The following is a 9,243-nucleotide window of genomic DNA, read 5'->3' as shown; positions in this document are numbered from 1 at the left end:
ATATAGTGGACTCATGTGGCAAAACTGGTTTAAAGGATTTTGGATGCACAAGTAGTGATCATACTTAGTGCAAAATGAAGGCTAGCAAAAGGTTGAGAAGTGACCAACTAAGAAACGAATAATCTCATAAGCAAGCATTGAGCATAATTAACATCGAATAATGCATGACAAGTAGGATGTAATTTCATTGCATAACTATTGACTTTCGTGCTTGCATAGGGAATCACAAACCTTAACACCAATATTCTTACTAAAGCACAATTACTCATCAACATGACTCACATATCACATCATCATATCTCAAAACTATTACAAGGAATAAATTTTATTTTGTCCAATGATCTTCATGAAAGTTTTTATTATATCTTTCTTGGATATCTATCACTTTGGGACTAATTTTCATGTGTTGCTTTTGATAAGCTCAAACAAATATAAGTGAAGAACATGAGCATAATATTTCTTTCTCTCAAATTAATTTAACTGAAGCAAGAGAGAATTTCTTCAAAAATTCTAAAGCACACCGTGCTTAAAAATATATAAGTGAAGCACTAGAGCAATTCCATAGAAAAGAGCTTCGTTGATGGGATGTGAGTGTCGCTTACCTAGCCTCTCTAGCAACTATTTGAGGACTCTATTTTATTTAAAAACTTTCAGTTCTAAGTGTTTTATTAAAACAACAAGTAAAACAAAATAAAATGGCATTTCAAGGATAGCACACATCATGTGAAGAAGCAAAAACTTAGGCTCAACCGATACTAACCAATAATTGTTGAAGAAGAAAGGTGGGGTGCCTACCGGGGCATCCCCAAGCTTAGATGCTTGAGACTTCTTGGAATATTAACTTGGGGTGCCTTGGGAATGCCTAAGCTTGAGTTTTTGTGTCTCCTTAATTCCTCTCATATCACGGTTTTCCTAAATCTCAAAAACTTCATCCACACAAAACTCAACAAGAACTCATGAGATAAGTTAGTATAAATCAATGCAAAAACCTTATCATTCTCTACTGTAGCAAATAACAAAAATTATTATTCAACATTGCATACTAAATGCCTCTGCATATTTAATACTTCTATCCTCAAATAGAATCATTAAACAAGCAAACATATGCAAACAATGCAAACATAATAGCAATCTGCCAAAACAGTACAGTCTGTAAAGAATACAAGATTCATCATACTTCCCTAACTCCAAAAAATCTGAAAATTTACCACACTGTAGAAAATTTGTCAGAGCTTGTTATGAAAAAAGTTTCAACATTTTATCACATTCTGACTTTTCTAGGGAAATTTTGCAATAGTGATAAACTTTCTGTTTTTAAACAGCAACATATAGACTTGCAAAATAAGCATGGTAAAGGCTATCCTTGACATTTTTATTGAAAATAAAGATGCAAAACATTATTCTAAGTAACAGCAAGCAAATCCTAACAAAATACAATGATGCTCCAAGCAAAACTCATATCATGTGACGAATAAAAATGTAGCCTCAAGGTTACAGATATTGTTGGAGACGAAAGAGGGGATGAATTCCGGGGCATCCCCAAGCTTAGTTGCTTGGATCTTCCTTGAATATTACCTTGGGGTGCCTTGGGCATCCCCAAGATTAGGGTATTGTCACTCCTTATTTTCCTCATATTGACATCTCACCCCAAACTTGAAAACTTCAATCACACGAAACTTAACGGAACCTCGTGAGATAGGTTAGTATGATAAAGAACAAATCATTTCACTTTGGTACTGTCAAAGACAAGATTCATAATTGTTTCCACACAATGCCTACTGTAGCATATCATTTCTACAATTTATATTGAGCAATATAAGGCATAGAAACTAGAAAATAAGCAAACTATGCATTGAAAACAGAATCTGTCAAAAACAGAACAGCCTATAGTAATCTGTACTCCAACCATACTTCTGCTACTCCAAAAATTCTGAAAAAATAGTACAACGTAGAGAAATTGTATATCTATAACCTGTAAAAAATTCAGATCAAAATCACGTTCCATTTAATTTTCAAATTTCCTGGACTGAGCGCAAAAGTTTCTGTTTTTGCACAGATTCAAGTCAACTATCATCCACACTATCCCAAAGGCTTTATTTGGCACTTTATTAAAACAAAAGAAATAAAACATGATTACTACAGTAGCATAATCATGTGAACACACAAAAAAAGTAGGTAAAAGTGTTGGACTGTCTCATGATTTGGCGCTTTTCTGTTATGCTTTTTAGCTAGACATGATGATTTCAATGATGCTCGCATAAAAGATATGAATTGAAACATAACAAGAGCATCATGAAACACAAGGCAAGCACATTTAAGCCTAACCCACTTCCTATGGATAGGGATTTTGTGAGAAACTCACTTTTGGGAGCAAGAATCAACTAGCATAGGAAGGCAAAACTAACATAACTTCAAGATTTTCAACACATAGAGAGGAAATTTGATATTATTGCAATTCCTACAAGCATATGTTCCTCCCTCATAATAATTTTCAGTGGCATCATGAATGAATTCAACAATATAACCATCACATAAAGTATTCTTTTCATGATCCATAAGCATAGAAATTTTCTTACTCTCCACATAAGAAAATTTATTCTCACCAATAGTAGTGGGAGCAAATTCAACAAAATAACTATCATGTGATTGAAAATTAAAATCATGATGACAAGTTACATGGTTATAATTATTTTTTATAGCATACATGTCATCACCATAATCATCATAGATAGAAACTTTGTTCTCATAATCAATTGAAATCTCTTCCAACATAGTGGATTCATCATTAAATAAAGTCATGACCTCTCCAAATCCACTTTCATCAATATAATCATCATAAGTAGGAGGCATGAAATCATCATAGTAAATTTTCTCATCAAAACTTGGGGGACTAAAAATATCATCTTCATCAAACATAGCATCCCCAAGCTTATGGCTTTGCATACCACTAGCATCATGGCTATTCAAAGAATTAATACTAGCAACATTGCAATCATGCTCATCATTCAAATATTTTGTGCCAAACATTTTATTGACTTCTTCTTCTAACAATTGAGCACAATTTTCTGATCCATCATTTTCAAGAAAGATATTATAAAGATGATCAATAATATAATGCAACCTCAATTCCATTTTTTTGTAATTTTCTTTTGTAAACCAAACTAGTGATAAAACAAGAAACTAAAAGATTTAGTTGCAAGATCTAAAGATATACCTCCATGCACTCATCTCCCCGGCAACGGTGCCAGAAAAGAGCTTGATGTCTACTATGCAACTTTATTCTTGTAGACTCGTGTTGGGCTTCCAAGCGCAGAGTTTTGTAGGATAGTAGCAATTTTCCCTCAAGTGGATGACCCAAGGTTTATCAATCCGTGGAAGGTGTAGGATGAAGATGGTCTCTCACGAACAACCCTGCAAGCAAATATAAGAAATCTCTTGTGTCCCCAACACACCCAATTCAATGGCAAATTGTATAGGTGCACTAGTTCGGTGAAGAGATGGTGATAAAAGTGTAATATTGATGGTAGAAATATATTTTTATAATCTGAATAAATAAAAACAGCAAGGTAGCAAATAGTAAACGGGCACAAAAACGGTATTGCAATGCTTGATAACAAGGCCTAGGGTCCGTACTTTTGCTAGTGTAATCTCTCAACAATGCTAATGTAATTGGATCACATAACCATCCCTCAACGTGCGATGAAGAATTACTCCAAAGTTCCTATCTAGCGGAGAACATAAGAATAAATTGTTTGTAGGGTACAAAACCACCTCAAAGCTATTCTTTCTGTTCGATATATTCAAGAGTTCGTACTAAAATAACACAAATCTATTCTTTCCGTTCGATCTATCCTAGAGTTCGTCCTAAAATAACACCAAAGCAAATTCATATTCATAATACTCAATCCAACACAAAGAACTTCAAAGAGTGCCCCAAGATTTCTACCGGAGAAACAAGGAGAGGAACGTGCATCAACCCCTATGCATAGATTACCCCAATGTCACCTCGGGAATCCGCGAGTTGAGTGCCAAAACATGTATCAAGTGAATCAATATGATACCCCATTGTCACCACGAGTATTTTATTGCAAGACATATATCAAGTGTTCTCAAATCCATAAAAGTATTCAATCCGATAACAATGAAATCTCACAGGGAAAAACTCAATTCATCACAAGATAGAGAGGGGAAAACAGCATATGATCCAACTACATGAACAAAGCCCGTGATACATCAAGATTGTGCCATCTCAAGAACACGAGAGAGAGAGACATTAAACACATAGCTAATGGTACAAACCCTCATCTTCGAGGGTGGACTACTCCCTCCTCATCGTGGTGGCCGCCGGGATGATGAAGATGGCCACCGGTGATGATCTCCCCCTCCGGCAGGGTGCCGGAACGGGGTCTACATTGGTTTCTCGTGGCTATAGAGCCTTGCGGTGACAGAACTTCTGATCTAGGGCTACCCCGTAGGGTTATGGAATATTTGTGAATTTATAGGGCGAAGAGGGGGTCGCGAGGCCACCGAGGTGGGCACAACCCACCTGGGCGCGCCTGGGGGGGCAGGCATGTCCTGGTGGGTTGTGCCCCCCTCGGGCACCCCCATGTGCTGCTCTGGCCCATCCTGGGTGTTCTGGTCCATCAAAATTCTCCACAAAGTTTCGCTGCATTTGGACTCCGTTTGATATTGATTTTCTGCGATGTAAAAAACAAGTAGAAAACAACAACTGGCACTTGGCACTATGTCAATAGGTTAGTCCCAAAAAATTATATAAAATGATTGTAAAATTATTGTAAAACATCCAAGAATGATAATATAATAGCATGGAACAATCAAAAATTATAGATACGTTGGAGACGTATCACCAGTTGTTGTTTTTTCCTTGTTTTCGACTTTCTAAGCGTGGGGGAGTTGATACGTCCATTTTGCATCACGTTTTCCTACTGTTATTTATAATGTTTTTATGCATAATAATGCTTTTGGGAGTAATTATAATGCCTTTTACACAAAGAGGGAGAATACCGGCAACTGGAATTCAGGACCTAAAAAAGCTACGCCAGAGTTACCTATTCTACACATCTCCAAATGAGCTAAAAATTTACGGAGAATTGTTCTGCAGTATATGAAAAATATTGGAGCAAATAACTACTAGAGGGGGCTCACTAGGTGGGCACAACCCACCTAGGCACGCCAGGGAGCCCAGGCGCGCCCTGGTGGGTTGTGCCCTCCTCTGCCCACCTTTGGTGCCCATCTTCTGGTATATAAGTCATTTTGACCTAGAATAAATAACAGGAGGATTTTCGGGATGAAGTGCCGCCATATTAAGGCGGAACTTGGGCGGGAGCACTTTTGCCCTCCGGTGGAGCGATTCCGTCGGGGGAACTTCCCTCCCGGAGGGGGAAATCATTGCCATCGTCATCACGAACAACTCTCCCATGTTTGGGAGGGCCATCTCCATCAACATCTTCAACAACACCATCTCCTCTGAAACCCTAGTTCATCTCTTGTGTTCAATCTTTGTACCAAAACCTTAGATTGGTACTTGTGGGTGACTAGTAGTGTTGATTACATCTTGTAGTTGATTATTGTATGGTTTATTTGGTGGGGGATTATATGTTCAGATCCATTATGCTATTTAATACCCCTATGATCTTGAGCATAATAATTATTTGTGAGAACTTTTGTTCTTGAGGTCACAGGAGAAGTCATGTTGCAAGTTATCACGTGAATTTGATATGTGTTCGATATTTTGATGATATGTATGTTGTGATTCCCTTAGTGGTGTCATGTGAACGTCGACTACATGGCACTTCACCATATTTGGGCCTAAGGGAATGCATTGTGGAGTAGTTATTAGATGATGGGTTCTGAGAGTGACAGAAGCTTAAACCCTAGTTTATGCACTACTTCGTAAGGGAACGATTTGGATCCAAAAGTTTAATGCTATGGTTAGATTTTATCTTAATACTTTTCTCGTAGTTGTGGATGCTTGCGAGGGGGTTAATCATAAGTAGGAGGTTTGTTCAAGTAAGAACAACACCTAAGCACCGGTCCACCCACATATCAAATTATCAAAGTAGCGAACATGAATTAAACTAACATGATGAAAGTAGCGTCGTGAAATTCCGGTGTACCCTCAAGAACGCTTTGCTTATTATAAGAGACCGTTTTGGCATGTCCTTTGCCACCAAAGGATTGGGCTACCTTGCTGCACTTTATTTACCATTACCGTTACTTGCTCGTTACAAATTATCTTGCTATCAAGCTACCTATTACCAACAATTTGAGTGCTTGCATAAATTACCTTGCTGAAAACCAGTTGTCATTTCCTTCTGCTCCTCGTTGGGTTCGATACTCTTACTTATCAAAAGGACTACGATTGATCCCCTATACTTGTGGGTCATCACCCGCATGTGGGTGAACCAAAGTGAAACGACAATTATTTGCGGGAGCCGTTTCGACGACCCAGGAGGAGCCAGAAGCGGTAGTGTATCCACTGTAGTAGTAATTGTTTTTCTGGGTAGCGGTAGAGTGTCTCCACTGTACTAGTAGTAATTTTTTCTCTGGGCTCAAGACAAAAGAGCCCATCCACCCTAAATAATAAAATCAATTCAAAAGCCCATATTTACTTAATGAGAGGCACTCCCTAGCACCCCCCCCCAAAACCTGGGTGCTCTTCTTCCTCCTCAACCCCACCTCACAACAGCTCGCTCCACTCGTACCCCAAATTCCTCACTTCACTCCTACAGAAAACCCTAGCTCCCCTTCTTCCTCACTATTACAGAAAACCCCATCTCCCCTTGTTCTTCACTTCAACTACAACTAGGCTTGTCATTCATTACACTGCTCAAACCCGTGAGCTCGACACGACACCCGCAAGGAAAATGGAGTCGGCTGACCCCAGCACCAATAAGATGAGGCTCCCGCCAGTGGTGACGCCTTATGTAGACCTCGCACCCGGCAGCAAGGGGAGAAGCGGCGAGGGCCACCCCTGGATCTGAGGAACCCGATGAATCTCGGGCGGACCTCATCAGCGATCTCCCAGACGCCATCCTTGGGGACATTATCTCCCTTCTCCCCACCAAGGATGGCTGCTACACCCAAGTCCTCGCATCTCAGTGGCGCCCTCTATGGCACTCCGCGCCTCTTAATCTTGACTGTCGTGGCCTATCTCTCTTTAATGATTTTGAATTCCCCGGAGCCATCATCTCCTCCCACCAGGGCTCCTTTCAAGGCCTCTACATCCCGGCATACCACCTGTGCAGGCCCTACACGATGGATGCCTGGCTGAAATCCCCTAAATTCAAAAAACTACAGCTGCTTGAGTTCTACTATTCCCCCAAAAATCACATACCACATATCGAACTCCATGTACTTGTGCCCTCAGCACCGATGTCCATCTCACGGTTTTCCTCCTCTCTCCACACTGCCACCTTTGCGCTGTGCAATCTACCACACAATCTAGTACAGAAGCTTCGACTCCCACTTCTCAAAAAACTTTCACTTGTGTGGGTTCGTATGTCGGAGGCCTCATTGCACAGTATCATTCACTCCAGTTGCCCTGCCCTGGAGTGCTTGGTGCTTGTTTTGACAGTTAGAGTTGGTTGTCTCCAAATTAAGTCGCCTAACCTTGTAAGAATTGGAATTTCTTTTGACGAAAGGGAGCTTATCATCGAAGATGCCTCTTCACTTCAAAGATTGATTCTTGATTCTCGTTATTCACCTTTGCAAATAAATGTCGTCTCTGCGCCTAAACTAGAGACCTTGGGTCCAATACATGATCTATGTGCTCATTTCAAGATGGCGTTTGGCTCTACAGTTATTCAGGTACTGTATATTATCATCTACACTTGTAATCACAAGCTGCATTTTTCATCTGTGTGCATAAGTTTTGTTTCATCTTGGAGTAAACTTTTTGTAATAATATTATGTTCTATGCTCAATGAAGAGTTTGTCCATGGATAGCCTATCAATGGTGCTGGATTCTGTCCAAATCTTATATATCAATATCAATACTTTTGATTTAAACAAGATTTTTGGCTTGTCGCAATGTTGTCCATGTCTGGAGAAGTTGTATATAAAGGTGATAATTTCACGCACATTGGAAGCCCGTATATAGTGTACTAGAATTAACCGTTCAGATATTGCTCTTTCAACACTCTTTTTTTAGACCTTAACTGTTTTTAATCTTCATGTCTATTTAGGCAACAAGATGGGGTAAGAAAGTTATAACCAATAGGTGATTTCATAAGCACCGGGATTTTCTCAGTTCTCATGACATTCGATTGAAGACAATAATGTTGGAATGATATGTAGCCAACCATGCAAACACTATTTGTCACATTCTTCCAACTGAATGCAAGGTTACTATTATCCATCAGGCTTAAGTTTATCAGCAGCATGGTTTTGACGGATGGGTATGCAGAAGAGCAAAAAAAAGGAGTTTCGGGTGGACAAAAGGGCTTCTGAATGTGTCGGGCTTCTATTTATAACATCTTGTGGTCATTATCCAATAAATTTTATGACCCAGGTTGTTCATTGTATGGACCTGACTGATCCATTTGATTGTGACTATCAAAAACAGTGGTGGAATTAGATGTAATTGCCTTTTTTAGTCTGGGTTTTGTCTAAACCTGATGAACAATTAACCCTCTTGCTTTTGTACAGTTTGTAAGCTGGAGTTAGATGTTGTTGCCCTTTGCAATTCGGCTGTGACCGTCATATTTTCTTTGAAGCAAGGCAAATGGCTTGCCATTTCTTTAATTACGAGAGGAACATTGTAACATATCCAACCAAGGGAAATAACATCACTCTCGCCGACTGCTTGAGCTCATTGTGCATTACAGAACCCAAGTGATTAGCCCCCGCCAGCACCCACAAACTTATTTTAAGCTCGCACACCAAATGGGTTGTAATTCTTCATAATAAAGGCTGCATGGCCGTGACAGATTTGGGTTCTGACATTTGGGACCCATGAGGAAAAAGCCTATCCAAGGTGATGTCGACTTAGTCAACAAACTATTCTGCCTACCAGTCGTTGGATTGACTTCCAACATCTGTCGTGTGTCTTCTATCTCTTGTCTTCTTCCTCCAGCCGCCCAAAACAAATCACGCTGTCTGCCCCACTTGCTCTCGCCTCCCACGGCTGGCTGCGCCTCCGTCGCCCTACATACCGTGAAACATTGGCCAGTCCATCCCTCTATTCCCCCACACATCCTACAGCTTAACTACTTATCAGTT

This window comes from Aegilops tauschii, chromosome 5, assembly GCF_002575655.3.
Source record: "Aegilops tauschii subsp. strangulata cultivar AL8/78 chromosome 5, Aet v6.0, whole genome shotgun sequence".
Taxonomy (NCBI): Eukaryota; Viridiplantae; Streptophyta; class Magnoliopsida; order Poales; family Poaceae; genus Aegilops; species Aegilops tauschii.
Note: the sequence above shows the minus strand (reverse complement) of the source record.